The following is a 14,756-nucleotide window of genomic DNA, read 5'->3' as shown; positions in this document are numbered from 1 at the left end:
TTATTGCAAACATGTTTCCCGTGTGCAGTGCAGAATTGAAAACCCCACTGATCCAGGTACTGGCTGCCATTTGGACACAAGGTCTCCTGTTCTTGATCTCCTTGAAGTCCACCTGTCCTCCATGTCAGGATAGGTTTTGGATGCTTGGTTCAACTCTCACCTTGAATTTAAAGGCACTAGCCTACAAGACAAATTCTGTGGGCTATCAGCTTTCCTACTTACTCAGTTTTACTATCTGGCAGCTACCCCTCTGAAACAGAAATAAGAAGGGATTCAATAGAGTGTATGGGTTTAAAATGGTCGTATTATTGGACAATATTTGCATTCCCCAGTCTTTCTTAAAGCTCATTTTCCAATTAAGGGTGGTCAGAAATTTTCTGCTTAAATTGTTTTCAAAGAAAAATTGTGTTTTCAATTAATCAAATTTTCACAGAACGTCTCAGGTATCCTCAAATATATTTCACTGATACTTCATATATATACATAGGACAACTGAAAGCCCATGGGGTTTTTTGGGTGGATATAGGCAGAAAAAAACCAGTTTTCTGCAATTTTTAGCTGAAAATGTTTGTTTTCTCATTTGCCAAAACATGAACAATCAGAGATTTTGGGGAATTCTATGAAAGCCCAATTTTTTTTTTTTGATAAAAAAAATCTGATAGGCTCTAGATGTTTGATTGACTTGATAGCAAAGGTCATAAAGAGTTCCAAACATAATTCAAATTTATGTTCTTAAATTGGCCCTGTATATTACTACACTAACATATTAAATTTAAATGGCAAACTTACTGTGCTGTTCTTTGAGGATTTTTTCCCAGCTTGCAATGCATTCAAGCCACCAGTATCAACAATCATTGGTGATCTCTATCTATCTATCTATTGACCCACTGCCAGGATTGTTTGGTTATCCCTCTCTCTCATGCCCCCATCACTGTATTATCCAACAGCCGTTGTCGTGTCCCTTTGCTGGATGACCTGAGTTACTGTGTCTCTCTGCAGTTCCTAGCAGACAGGGATCTACTCCACAGATAGGTGCTCTCTGCTCCCGTTCTTGGGCAGGCTTGGCTGAGAGGTGATGGACTAAATGGGATGAGGGACTTAAACCCCCCCCTCCCCCAGCTCTAGAGAGGGCCAGGCAGAGGAAGGAGGAGAGTGGGGTGGGAAGGAAGTGGTGGCCAGGGATGGCCAAAGGAGAGAAGCAGGAGAGAATGTCTGGTGTTTGGAGGTGGGACTGAAGGAAGCGGGGGGGGGATTCCCTGGGGCTGGGGTCATATCAGAGGAGTGGGGCTGAGCAGAGAAGGGGACTGGTGAGCAGAGGTGTTCAGCAGGGATCTCTGAGGAAGGTGAGTCAGGAACTCTGGGTAGGGAATTGGCTCTGGGCCATTGGAGGGGGAATCTCAGAGAACGGGGCCCGGGAGCATTTGTGAGGTGGAGGGTTGTAAGAGGGGAGGGAGGGTGTTTGGGGGTCTGGGCTGTGTAAGGAAGAGGGAAGGAGACACTCGGGGCCTAGAGTAAGAACATTCAGGGGGTGGAGGATGTGGCAGAGGCTGGAGTCAAAGGGCCTGAATCTCCTCTCCCTGAAACCAGACACACTCCACCGTAACACCATGGACTTACCCTGAGATGAGTGACTGGGAAATCTGCCCTATTGATTCCAGTGGGGTTACTCCTGATTTACACCAGGATGAGTGAAAGGGAAATCAGTTGACTGCAGTGGAGTATTTCTAACTTTTCTTACAGTTGGTGCATTTTGGTGCCGATTTTATTGTACACAGCTAGAGATCAAACCGGAGCTCAGATCCTGACACCAGGGACCCCAAAGCTCAGCAGAGTGCAGTCCACCCACTGGCCCTCGTGGGGAAATAAAGTGACAGCATTATCAGCCACAGTGTTTAACCTTTGAAGTGGTTGGAGTCGCGCCAAACAAATTGCACTGTGCATGTGCCTGGCGATAGGAAGAGCTGATTGCAAGCTGTTTCTGATTCGCAGCCACATAGCTGCTGAAAGGAGAATGTTCTGGCCAACAAACCTAGGCCCTGTGAGTTAAAATCTAACCCTGGGCAGAAATCTGTGACTAAAAGCAGGTGACATCTGCCTCTGTTGAAGGGTTTCTAATCTTGGGGAACTGTCCCTTGAGCACAGCCAAATATTGAGAAGGTGCTGAAACTATTTTTGAAATGAAAATAAATAACCCATGCACACGCTCACTGGGAGGTGGGATTATTGGGGGTGGAAGAGCTGGTGGGAAAGGGAGAGAGGTGTTTTGGGGGCCGTGAGAGGAGGGGTGATTATGGGGAGGAGGATAAAGGAGGAGTGTGTATAAGAGACAGGTTGGGTGTGAGGAGATGGGAGAGGTGGGGGACTGGGAAGGGGAACATGAGGGTGAGTGACAGCAGCCTGGGGGAAAATGAGGACGGGGCATCTGACAATCCCACATTCCCCTCCCGTGTCTGTACCAATATCTGGGGGTTCCCAACCCATCTATGGGGGTCCAACCTTCCCTGCTCCCTTCACGTGATCTTGGTGGCTTTGTTCTTGCCCTTCTGGGGGGCTGAACCCATCTCCTTAAACCCTTCCCCATGTGTGCCGGGTCTAGGAAGCGCCATTCCTTGCGGTGTGAAGCTGAGAAGAGGCACATGTAGAGCGTGCACCGACAACACCATGAAACCCTGCTGGCTCTGGCGTGGCTGGTACGAGTGAAACAGTTCCCACCTCTCTGAGCACTTGTTTCAGACTGTACCATCTCCCGGAGGGTTTCTCACTCAGCTCAGAATAGCTCATGAACAGGCCATTTCACTGAGCCTCCTATGTGGTAAATGGATGTGTCCGTCTTTGTTCTGCACGTATGGAGAGGTTCTGGGGGGTGAATGTGAGGGGAACCCAGACAGGCACAGAATACAGCTCCTGTCCAGAAAAAAATGGTGTTTCTGAAAAGATGCTTTTGCTTCTCTCGTCATCCATATCCACTGCTATCTACAGCTGATGACCAGTGGGCATCCCCAGGGCTTTGTTGAAATAAATATGTGTTTGTGGCACAGACATGTGTCCTACAACAGCTAAGAGCCCAGTCACACCAGAACCCCAGCATGAACGTGCCGTAGTGCAGATGATGACAGATGACCATGTAGTGGTCATAGGCCATAACCCCCAGCAGCAGGCACTCGATCCCCCTGAAGGAGATGAAGAAGAACATCTGAGAGAGGCAGAAAGCTCATGAGATGCACTTGTCATGTGACAGATAATTGGCCAACATCTTGGGTATGGTGGAGCTGGTGTAGCCAATGTCCACCACTGAAAGGTTGCCCAGGAGGAAATATATGAGTGTGTGGAGCCTGGAGTCCAGACTGATCAGCGGTAAAATGAGCATGTTGCCCATCAGGGCCACCAGGTAGATGGCTGTGAAGACCCCAAAGAGGATGATCTGCTCCCGCAGGTTGCTGGAGTGACCTAGGCGGATGAATTTGGTCACCCAGGTGCTGTTCTCCCCCCTCATCGGCTCCAGGAGGTCCATCTCCTACAAGCAGAGGAAGGGCAGTGGTGTGTTAAGTGGATCGACAAATTCACCCTCTTTGTGAGCTCAACTGTAAAAAGCATATGAAAGTTCCTAAGTTTTCACAACAACCTACAATAACAAAGGTTGTTTGGAAAAGGTGGGAAAGAGAGACAGAAAGACTGAATTAGTCCAACAGGACTAATATCCTCCTGATATCACTCAAGGTCTATGTTAAGATCATGTCTGGTAAACAAGTGTGGGGCCGGAAATCAGTGAACCCAAATTGTGTTTTGGAAACTAGGCCTAATTGTTGGACAAAATAGCGAAGGGATGGGCTATTCTGCCCATCACTCCCTTTGGGGTCCTTCAAGAAAAAGACTTTGGGGGGAAAATGAGGAAGAAAAACAGAGGTTACTGGAGCCAGATTCACCATCAGATCTGCCACACACCCCATCCCTGCGACTCCAGCTCTTCGTCCTCCTGATCCTCAGAGATGTCATGGCCAGACTGGGCCAGAGAGAGGGACCCAGAGGACATCGTCACCCCCCCACCTACTCCAGATGAATCCCAAACCCCACCCGAGATGAAATGGGATTGAACTTCAAAAGCAGCATCTACGACGACAGCAGCTCCAGCCCATCTCAGCTAACTTCTCTTTCCCCCGCAAGGACAGTTATTACCATCTCTGATACCATCTAAAGGACTGTCTGATGAGGGGGTTTCCCTTCTAAAACTCTCCCAGCTCAAGGCCAGAGGAATGAGGGATGTTGTTCAAATGAAGCCTTATTGAATGCTTTACATTTCAAATGCTTTAGTGCTTTTCCTCCTTTCCTTGTCTTTGATAACAGGTTAAAGGCATGATTCATGGTGTGTTTGCCATGCCACTGAGCAGGCTGAGGTCTCTGGATACCAAACCTGTACGTCGCTTAACATGTCTAATGCTCGACAGTGACTGGGGTCTGTTAGCACCTTTGGCCCCTTTATTCCATCTACATTAGTACAACCTGGTCCAACAGGGAGGGAGCTAGCGGGGTGCTGAGCAGACCCAGGCTGCATTCTCTGCTCTACCACACGGTGACTTAGCACCAGATTTTCCGAGATGTTTAAGGGACAGATTTCAAAGGTATTTAGGCATCTAGAGGGATTTTCAATATCATCTAGGCACCAACACCCATTGAAAGCAAAGGGAGTTGGGCACCTCAATGTGTTTGAAAATCTCACTAGGCACCTAAATACTGTAACAAATCTGACCTAAGGTGCCCACTTAAAGTTGGTCCAAAAAAAATCATTAAAACTTTTTTCCATGAATATAAATGTCATTTTGTCAAAACCAAACTGTTTCCAGGCATTTCCTAGGGAGGTTGTGGAATCTCCGTCTCTGGAGATATTTAAGAGTAGGTTAGATAAATGTCTATTAGGGATGGTCTAGGCAGTATTTGGTCCTGCCATGCGGGCAGGGGACTGGACTCGATGACCTCTTGAGGTCCCTTCCAGTCCTAGAATCTATGAATCTATGAATCTATGGATTGGAAAGGTTCCAACAAAAAACATAATTGGGGAGGTTTCTCCACATCAGGGAGAGTTTCAGCTGACAAGGAGAAGCCAGAACAACCAGGGAGTTGTGGCAGTTTTGTGGGGTGGAGGAGACCCAGCTACAAGTCCCTGCTCTGTTTAGGGATGGAACCTGGAAGCCTTGATTCTCAGCCCCATTACTCTAACCTACGAGATCCCACTCCTCTTCAGAGCTATGGAGGGAATCCAGGCGTCCAAGCTCCCAGTCCCCACTGCTCTAACCCACTAGCCCCCTACTACTTTCCCTGAGCCAGAGACAGAACCACACCCCACTAGACCCCACTCCCATTTGAATGCAATCTATGTTATGATAATTATAACAGAGCCCAGCAGAGACACCAACTCTTCATGTTGTCGGTGTTTTTTTTCTCCCCTTTGTTTTGCCATTTTCTTGTCCCCCATAAATATCTCATCAGTACCTGGGTCTTGCACCTCTCATTGCTGTGGCTCTGGCTTCAATATTGAGCCACTACTCAGCTGGGAACCCAAGCTTGAAAAAATGACAAACGTTTTCTTGCTTTGAAGTCTCCCTCTTAGTTTGAGGTACCCAGAGCAGCACTGGGAAGGGAGTGGGGTCTAGTGATTAGAGCAGGGGGGCTGGTAACCAGGACTCCTAGGTTCTCTCTCAGCTCTGGGAGGGGAAGTAAGACAAGGACAAGTCACTTCCTCACTCCTCTGCAAGGATTCTGGGACAGTGGGAAAGCTGTCGGGAGGGAGCTTGAGGATGGGATAACACAGGCCATGAGCCCTGGGCTCCCCACACCAACAGCTCTGCCGGTACCCCTCAGTCCTGACTCGCAGCCCCACCTGAGCCTCCATGGCAGCCAGTGTGAAATGGTGCTCCAGGGATGCATTGTCTAACACAGGCCCAATAGGTGGCTGCAGTATCCAGATCATGGGTCTGTTCTGGTGCAGCAGATATCTGGGGGTTACCAGATTAGCCGGGTTTAGTGGGCTGGATGGGCCCAGAGGTCTGATCTGGGGTGGAAGGGAAATGGGTGGAGACAGCAGGCTTGATGGACCCAGAGGTGTGAACGGGGCAGCAAGGAGTGGCTAGAGGGGCCGATCAGCCAGCCTGGTATGTACGTTCCTACTGAAGGAAATCAATCTGAGATATGAGCTTGAAATCCTCAGCCCATTCGCTGTAGGAATTGCATTCTTGTCACCTGGTGCCTGCCTTGCTGTCTCCCTCTAGAGCACTTCTGCCGTCCTGTCCTGAGGAAAGCTATGGAAAGCAAGCGTCTCCCTGCCCCTCTCCCACCAACACACCGGCCCCTGCTCTGTGTCTAACTGAGAGGCACAGCCCAGCTGGGGGTGCCAGGCTGGGCAAATACTGCAGAGTCGTCTCCCAGGGGTATCATCATTTGTGCCTTACAGACATCACCTCAGGCCAGCCCGGGGGTACCAATTTGCCTTGTACAACCGGCATCCTTGGTGGAGGAAGAGAGAGATATAGGATCAACGCCCGTCTGAAACAAAAACAGGAGCCAAGCCATGGAGAACTGCGGTGTTTCACTCTCAAGTCCTCTATTTTGGGGTGTTATGTCTCAGGAACTCCTAGACCAAGTGACTCCAAATTTGCCCCACTCACACTACCTCAGACATCAAAGAGACACAGCAATTTTCAAGACAATGTGATTCAGTACATGGATTTTAGAGCACCTAGAAAACTTGGCTGCTAACCAGTGAGCTTGTATCAGCCCCTAACTAACTCATTCGGTTGGCTCCTCAGCTGGTGGGAATTGAGATTTCAGAGGTTTCCATTTAATCACTTTCCACATTGCAGAGGGTCACAAGGCAGTACTGGGCACCCTGAGCTCTGCCTTAGCCAATCTCTAGGGCAGTTCACAATTTTTACGGTCTGACCGTCTGCTGGTGGGAATTGGGGTCATTTCAATTAAACCAGTGGGAATTTGGTGTCTAAAGCCACTTGGCAGCTCTGAAAAACCTCTGCCGGCTTTTTAAAGCCCATCCAGCAAAAATAAACTTTTTCTTCTATAAACTGATTTATTGTTAATGGAATATATTTTTGTTGAAATATGGGAGTTCATCAAAAATGAAAAAAATCATGAAAAATGTCATTTAGGATGATTATTTTTTTTAGTTTTCGGAAAAAGTATCAAAACAAAAATAAACTATTGGGAAAATTCAGACTATTTTTTAAAAATATGTTAAAACAGTGGGAACATTCCTACTTTCAGTTTTTTACCTTTACCCGTTTTCCCCATTGGAATAATTGGAGAAAGTGAGGAGAAAAAATATTTTTCACTTATTTGTTTTCCATTGAAAAAATTTGGGAAAACATTAAGAAGTTCAAGAAAGTTTCTTTTGTTCCCTTCACTTTTTCTCACTTTTTTAAGTGGAAAAAACATAAAATGAAATCAGAGTAAATGTCACTTTAATTATTTTTTATTTTTTTTATATTACTTGAAGAAAAAAATCTCAATAAATAAATAAAATATGTGACGTTTTTGCTATGGTGACAATGCTTTTGTGAAGAGAAACTTCTTCCACTGTTTTCTAAAGAAAATCTGATTCTGGATAACGGAGGCCAAATTTGGATCCCATTTAAGTCCCTGGGATTTAGCCACACACTTCAAAGGGGTCAGGATTTGGCCACTGGTCAATACACCCAAAGATCCAAATGTGGCTAAAGGCAGCCTGGAGAAAGTGAGTGCAACAGAGATGTAAGGGTGAGATTTCCATCTCTGATAGACCTGTGCAAATGTGGATTAGCTCCATTGACAGCTCTGTTTTAACTCTGATGAGGTTCTTTCTGAAAGAGTCTGAACTAAATTCACGAGGGTAGTTAAGATCGGGACTAAGCTGCCAAGGGAGATTGTGGAAACCCCACCACGGGAGGCTTTTAAGAACTTGTTGCATAAGCACCCATCAGGGCCGGTCTAGATTTATTTAATCTTGCCTCGGAACAGGTGGCTAGACTTGATGACTTCTTGGGGTCCCTTCTAGCCTTACAGTTCTAAGATTTGATGATATAAAAGCTTGTGTAAATTGCTAATCTGTAGTCATTCTGGTCTAACCTTGGTGTAAAAGTGCCTTTATGGGCACTGACCTGGCATTCCATACACCATCCAGTGTAAATCTGGTCACATCCCAGCTGAAAAAGGATCTCAGAATTTGGCTGATTACTCTTATTCTTCCCTCTCTGTGCATGGTTGTGTACAGTACATATATGACAGATAAAAGGAGATTATGTGATTAAACAGACAGACAGATAGGACCAATCCTTCTCTGAATACATAAGCTCATTTTGCCATAATGATACATTTCTGATTGATTGTTAATATGTTCATAGACAGAGAGCTAGATAGAAGGTTATGAAGATGATGCTGAAGATAGATAAATAGATAGATAGAAATGGTGAGAGATAGAGAGATAGATAAAGAATGTATGCAACTATTGTGACCTTTTTCCTGTTCAAGGCTGTCTATGTCCAGATCATGATTTTCTTATAAGTATTCATTATGAAACATTATTCACCAAAGCATGTCTATGAATATTTCTTATTCCACAACTCCTTTACAATCAGCTCATCATAAGCACTCGGTGTTTGAACTTGGAGCTCTTCCGACTGGATACATTTTTTGTAAGACACTCTGTTTCTTTTCTGTGATTGGATACATTGACGTGTTAGAAAGTTTAAAGTGAAGGGGCCAAACCTCAGCTGGTGTGGATTGTCATAGCTCCATTAAAGTCAATACTGCTCTGATAATTCACACCACCAGGGATCCACCCTGAACACACATGAGTATGACTCAACCCTCTTCCTTCCTCCCTTCAATATTCTGTACCAGTTCTCTGTGCTCTTAGATCTCTGAGCAGTGGCACTCTGCCAGGCCCACCCCAGTCCTTGGGCCTCTCCACAGAGACCTCCCCTAGGTCTTTCCAACCCATTGGTCCCCCTCACTGTGATGGATCAGGCTCCCTCCTGTGCCTGGTCACTGACCTAGCCCAGCCCCAAGCCCATCACCTAGGAAGAGATGACAAGGCACAGGTGTGGATGAGCCCATCTCCCCTTAAAGGGCCAGCACGACCTGAGGAATGGGGAACTTCAAATGGGACTAAGGTATTTGGGCACTCAACTACTATTGACTTGCAATGGGAGTTCAGCACCTAATTCCCTTAGGCTCCATTGAAAATTTCATCCCAATTGCTTATTCATTTCATCCCATTATCTTTTCTATCTCTGTTGATGGACTATTCACACAGGGGCCATGGACTTGGATGAATCAAATTAATAGAAAAAGTAACATTGCTATTCACACAGGGATGATTTTGCTGTATTCACTCAATTCGTCAAATGATACAGGGAAGGAGCTCACTCTAGCTTCTGGCCAAGATAAATGACAAGGTAGCTCATAAGTAGAGCTGGATGCAAAGTTTCTGATGAAATAATTTTGTCCCAAAATACTGATTGATAGAACCTGAAATGATTCACAAAATCCTTCCCAACCACAAGGACTAGCAAATTAGTTTTATTTAAAAAACGAAAGCTGAGATTCTGCTGTAATGTCATGACTCCTGCAGCTAGGGCCCTGCACACTGGCCTTTAGTGCTCAAACCTTAATCCAGCCCCAAATGTTTTCCTACTCTCATATTGCCATATGCACAATTGCAGTAGCTTATGCTGGGATGTTATGTGAACTCGAATGGGCTGGTGGAAGTTATACCAGCAAAAGCACTAGGACATTCACACTAGGAGAGTTTGCTGCTATAGCTATATTGGCAAAGCTTTTTCTAGTGTAGACCTGGCTATAGATTGTTTGGCAGTACATTGTCTCTCTCTCTCATGTAAACAAGTGTAAGCATACATGCATGTGCATTGTGCACAAACACACACACACAGCCAGTCTCCTCCATTTACTGCCATTGGGAAAACGTCTCAAACTTTCTAAGTGATTTACGAGCTTAAGTCTCATTTTCAAAAGTGACCTAAGCCCTTATGAGTCTAATAGCATCATTTTTAAGGGTATTTAGACACTTAGGGTACGTCTTCACTGCACGCCATATCGGCGGGTAGCAATCGATTTATCCGGGATCGATATATCGCGTCTCGTTAAGATGCGATATATCGATCCCCAAACGCGCTCACCGTCAACCCCAACAGAGTGAGCGGTGGTAGCACAGTTGACGGGGGAGCAGCGGCCGTCGATCCCATGCCGTGTGGAACCCAGGTAATTCGATCCAAGATACTTCGAATTCAGCTACGCTATTTGCGTAGCTGAAGTTGCGTATCCTGGATCGATTCCCACCCCGTCCCCAGTGTAGACCAGCCCTTAATGGTGTTTTCTAAACAACCTAGGTGCTTAACACCCATTGAAATCAAAGGGTGTTAGGTTCCTAGATACCTTTGAAAATCCCATTAGGTGCCTAAATACCTCTAAAAATCTGGCCTGAGTGACTAAAAAACTTTTAAAAATGGGACTTTGGCTTCTAAGTCACTTAGCTGATTTTGGCTTCTAAGATACTTAGGTGATCTTGAAAATTTTACCTATCACCTTTTACACAATTTCCCCTCTTAGAAACTCACTGGGGTTCCTTGAAGGAATACAGCTTCCTCTCGAGGGTGTCTCTCAGGGTCTCTTTGACCTTCTAGTTCCTTAGGCTGTAGATGAATGGGTTCAGCAAGGGTGTCACCACTGTGTTCAGGAGCTGGCCACTTTGTTGAGGTCCAAGGAGTGGCTTATCCTGGGTCAAACATAGATGAAGATGTAGCTCCCGTAAAAGAGGATCACCACGATAATGTGATTATCATTGATGGAAAAAAAAATCTTCAATGTGTGTGCGTATAGTGAAATCAGCGTTTACTGTCAAAACTCTAATCATAGAATCATAGAAATGGAAGGGACCTCGAGAGGTCATCTAGTCCAGTCCCCTGTACTCAAGGCAGGACTAAGTATTATCTGGACCATCCCTGACAAGTGTTTGCCAACCTGCTCTTAAAAATCTCCACTGATGGAGATTCCACAACCTCCCTAGGCAACTTATTCCAGTGCTTAGCCACTCTGACAGTTAAGAAGTGTTTCCTAATGTCCAACCTAAACCTCCCTTGCTGCAGTTTAAGCCCATTGCTTCTTGTCCTATTCTCAGAGCTTAAGAAGAACATTTTTCCCTCCTCCTTATAACAACCTTTTATGTACTTGAAAACTGTTATCACGTCCCCTCTCAGTCTTCTCTTCTCCAGACTAAACAAATCCAATTTTTTTTCAATCTTCCCTCATAGGTCATGTTTTCTAGATGTTCCATCATTTTTGTTGCTGTTCTCTGGACTTTCTCCAATTTGTCCACATCTTTTCTGAAATTTGGCACCCAGAACTGGACATGGTATTCCAATTGAGGCCTAATCAGTGTGGAGTAGAGTGGAAGAATTACTTCTCGTGTCTTGCTTACTACACTCCTGCTAATACATCCCAGATTTATGTTTGCTTTTTTTGCAACAGCATTACACTGTAAACTCATATTTAGCTTGTGATACACTATGACCCCCAGATCCCTTTCCGCAGTACACCTTCCTAGGCAGTCCTTTCCCATTTTCTATGTGTGCAACTGATTGTTCCTTCCTAAGTAGAGTACTTTGCATTTGTCCTTATTGAATTTTATACTATTTACTTCAGACCATTTCTCCAGTTTGTCAAGATCATTTTGAATTATAATCCTATCCTTCAAAGCACTTGCAACCCCTCCCAGCTTGGTATTGTCTGCAAAGTTTATAACTGTACTTTCTCTGCCATTATCTAAATTATTGATGAAGATATTGAACAGAACCGGACACAGAAATGATCCCTGTGGGACCCCCACTCTTTGTGCCCTTCCAGCATGACTATGAACCACTGATAATCACTCAGTGGGAGTAAACATCTCAGCTTGAGTGCATGGATGGAAATCTTTATGTGGTCAGTTTTCCAGTGCTGGTGCTTAAATGTAAGTACCAGAATCTGTAGGCACCAAACTACAGCAATTTGGTTCCATTGGTTCTGAGCACCGACTCCTCCCTGATCAGTCAGTCACAGTCACCCTCTTCATTGGATGAGCCACTACAAAAGGACAATGTTCCTCAATGTGCTCATGGGGGTTACAGGTGATACACATCTTTGATAGCCAGTCCAAGAATTCCAATCCATGAAATCAGTGGTTCTCAAGCTTTTCCATTCCAATTCCCCCTCCCTTCTATTAAGGATCTAACTGGGACCTCCCTCCCATTCAGCAATGTCGGTAGGTAGGTTTAGTCATCATGACCTCCTAGCAGCCCCTTGTTGAGAGCTCCTGGACTCTGAGAATCTCTGGCTATATGTTCCCCTGCAACCCACATCCTTCCTATCCCAGAATCTCTAGGCCCCAGGAGGACTCTATGGACCTTTGGAAGACTGCACCATTAGGGCTGCATGTAGATGAATGCAGACTGTGACTAGCAAGGACCTCTTTTAGTGAGCAGACCACTCCTCTTCTCTCACAAGCACCGCATGGTTGCAGCTCCCCACTGGTGAAGTTCCTAGGGTCAGCTGAAGCAGGGTTTCCTGTAGCAGAACTGAGAACTCAGTGTTGAATTTAGAAAACTAAAGAAATTTCCAAATCGAATGTCTTTGTGAAGGTGGAGTTAACACTGATTTAATATCAGTACATTTCTGTTTTTTTTTCTTGGTAGATTTTAAGAACACAAAATGGAAGAGCAGAACCTCACCACCCCACTGACAGAATTTGTCCTCTTGGGCCTCGCCAAGAATCCTGAGTTGCAGCGCTTCCTCTTTGTGGTTTTCCTCATAGTTTATGTGAACACCTGGGTGGGAAACTTCATCATCATCACCACCGTGATCACCAACCACAGGTTCCATACCCCCATGTACGTCCTGAACTTGGCTTTCCTGGATGTCAGTGAATCATCACAAAATGCTCCAAATATGCAGGTCAACTTTCCCAGTGTAAAAGCATCTTGTTCAGTGAGTGCATCCTCCAGATGTTCTTCTACCACTTAATTTGTTTTGTGGGAATGGCGATCGCTCGGTATGTGGCCATCTATAAACCACTGCGGTACTTGAGTATCATGAACCAGGATGTGTGCATGGGGCTAGTTTCGCTGTCATGGCTGGGTGGATTGGCTCACTCTGCTCTTCAGCTTCGACTGCTCCTCCAGCTACCGTTCTGTGGTCCAAATGTCCTGGACAATTTCTACTGTGATGTCCCACAGGTCATCAAACTGGCCTGCACTGACACCCACATGGTAGAACTGCAGATGGTCTTCAATGGTGGAGTGCTGTTCATAATAGTATTAATTTTTCTGCTTATTTCCTACACCATCATCTTAGTGAAGATCAGGACACACATCACAGAAGGGAAATGCAAGGTTCTGTCCAAATGAGGAGCCCAGATTTCCATGGTATGTTTACATTTCATACCCAGCATCTTCATCTATGCTGAGTGATTTTTAAGTGTCTAAAAGCCAAAGTCCATTGTGAATCTAGCCCTAAGATCCGTAACTCTTTAAAATCAGCTTCCGTCACACAGATCGACGTGTAGCAAAACCTAATGTGTCTCTTTGTTCCCTTCTATTGGCTGTTCCTCAGATAGCCATTTATGGGGCTGCTCCAGCCCTTTAAGCTAAGGCCTCTGTTCCATTAGTGCAACTTCCTTTTAAATGACGAGTTCAATCCTCACAGACATCCTGCTAGAACTTCTGCAACTTAAGCACTCTACAAGTCTGGGGAATCTCTGAGGTGGTCTCAATGAGGCCATGGGGGGCATCTGCACTGGCTTTCCTCCAAGCTCTCTGCATAAGTGCTGATACCACATCTGTCACCATTATACTTGAGCACCTCACGATCTTTAAAGCATTTAACCTCACCACACACCTGCAAAGTAAGGAAACTATTTTACCCTATTTCAGAGATGGGGATATTCAAAGGATCCGGGGGGGCTCAGACATCAAACTCCCAGTGAAGTTCTCTGGGAATTGGGCACCTATCTTCCTCTCTCTTGAAAATCCTGATGGTAAATGGGCCAGTTCCCCAGCTGGCAGAAGTGGTTGCATCTTACTTCACGGCTTCCATCAGTTGGGGCTTTGGCACCAAGAATCATTAGTCAAAATTATTCGAAGAATGATTTCAACTAATGAGAATAAAATATACAATTATAAATAGAGGTTGCAAAGATTTCTTTCTAAACTGGTTTTTTTATTGATAATAGATAAATAACATCTTCTAAAAAAGCCCTTAGCATTTTTTCCAGATCTTAAATTTCAAGAAAAATAAAAGAACAAATAACTTTCCTAAATAGATTTTGATTTTGTATTTTTCAGACTTACTCCTTTCTCCATAAGAAAAAAAATTAGATAAAAAGAAAAAATGTTTATGAAATTTTACTACAAGAGAAAAAAAAGTTCTTTTCAAGAATTTGAAAATAGAAATATTTTTGTAAATACTGTGATTCTTTTTTCTTTCCCAACAAGTTCTATATTTCTAAAGTTTAAGTACAAATGAGGCTCTTCTACACTGACAAATATTTCAATAAAAATGGATATGTCTTCCAGAACAGATCTATACTCCCTGTGTATTAGAATTGGATTTTCAGATCCAAAAATAAACTATAACTCTCTATAGTCCTGTAAGATCTCCTGAACCAACACTACTTTGACAGTAGAGTGAAAAGCTAGTTCTGACAGTAATTTTTAAAAAAAAAA

The 14,756-nt window shown here is 44.7% G+C and overlaps 1 pseudogene; it reads left to right on the top strand.

Annotated features, from left to right (window-relative positions):
* Positions 1-12,744: 12,744 nt before the first annotated feature.
* On the top strand, positions 12,745-13,502 carry LOC128848002 (olfactory receptor 4D1-like; annotated as a pseudogene).
* Positions 13,503-14,756: the final 1,254 nt, after the last annotated feature.

The sequence above is a fragment of the Malaclemys terrapin genome, chromosome 13, assembly GCF_027887155.1.
Source record: "Malaclemys terrapin pileata isolate rMalTer1 chromosome 13, rMalTer1.hap1, whole genome shotgun sequence".
Classification (NCBI taxonomy): domain Eukaryota; kingdom Metazoa; phylum Chordata; order Testudines; family Emydidae; genus Malaclemys; species Malaclemys terrapin.
This window is presented reverse-complemented; position numbering and strand designations above follow the sequence as displayed.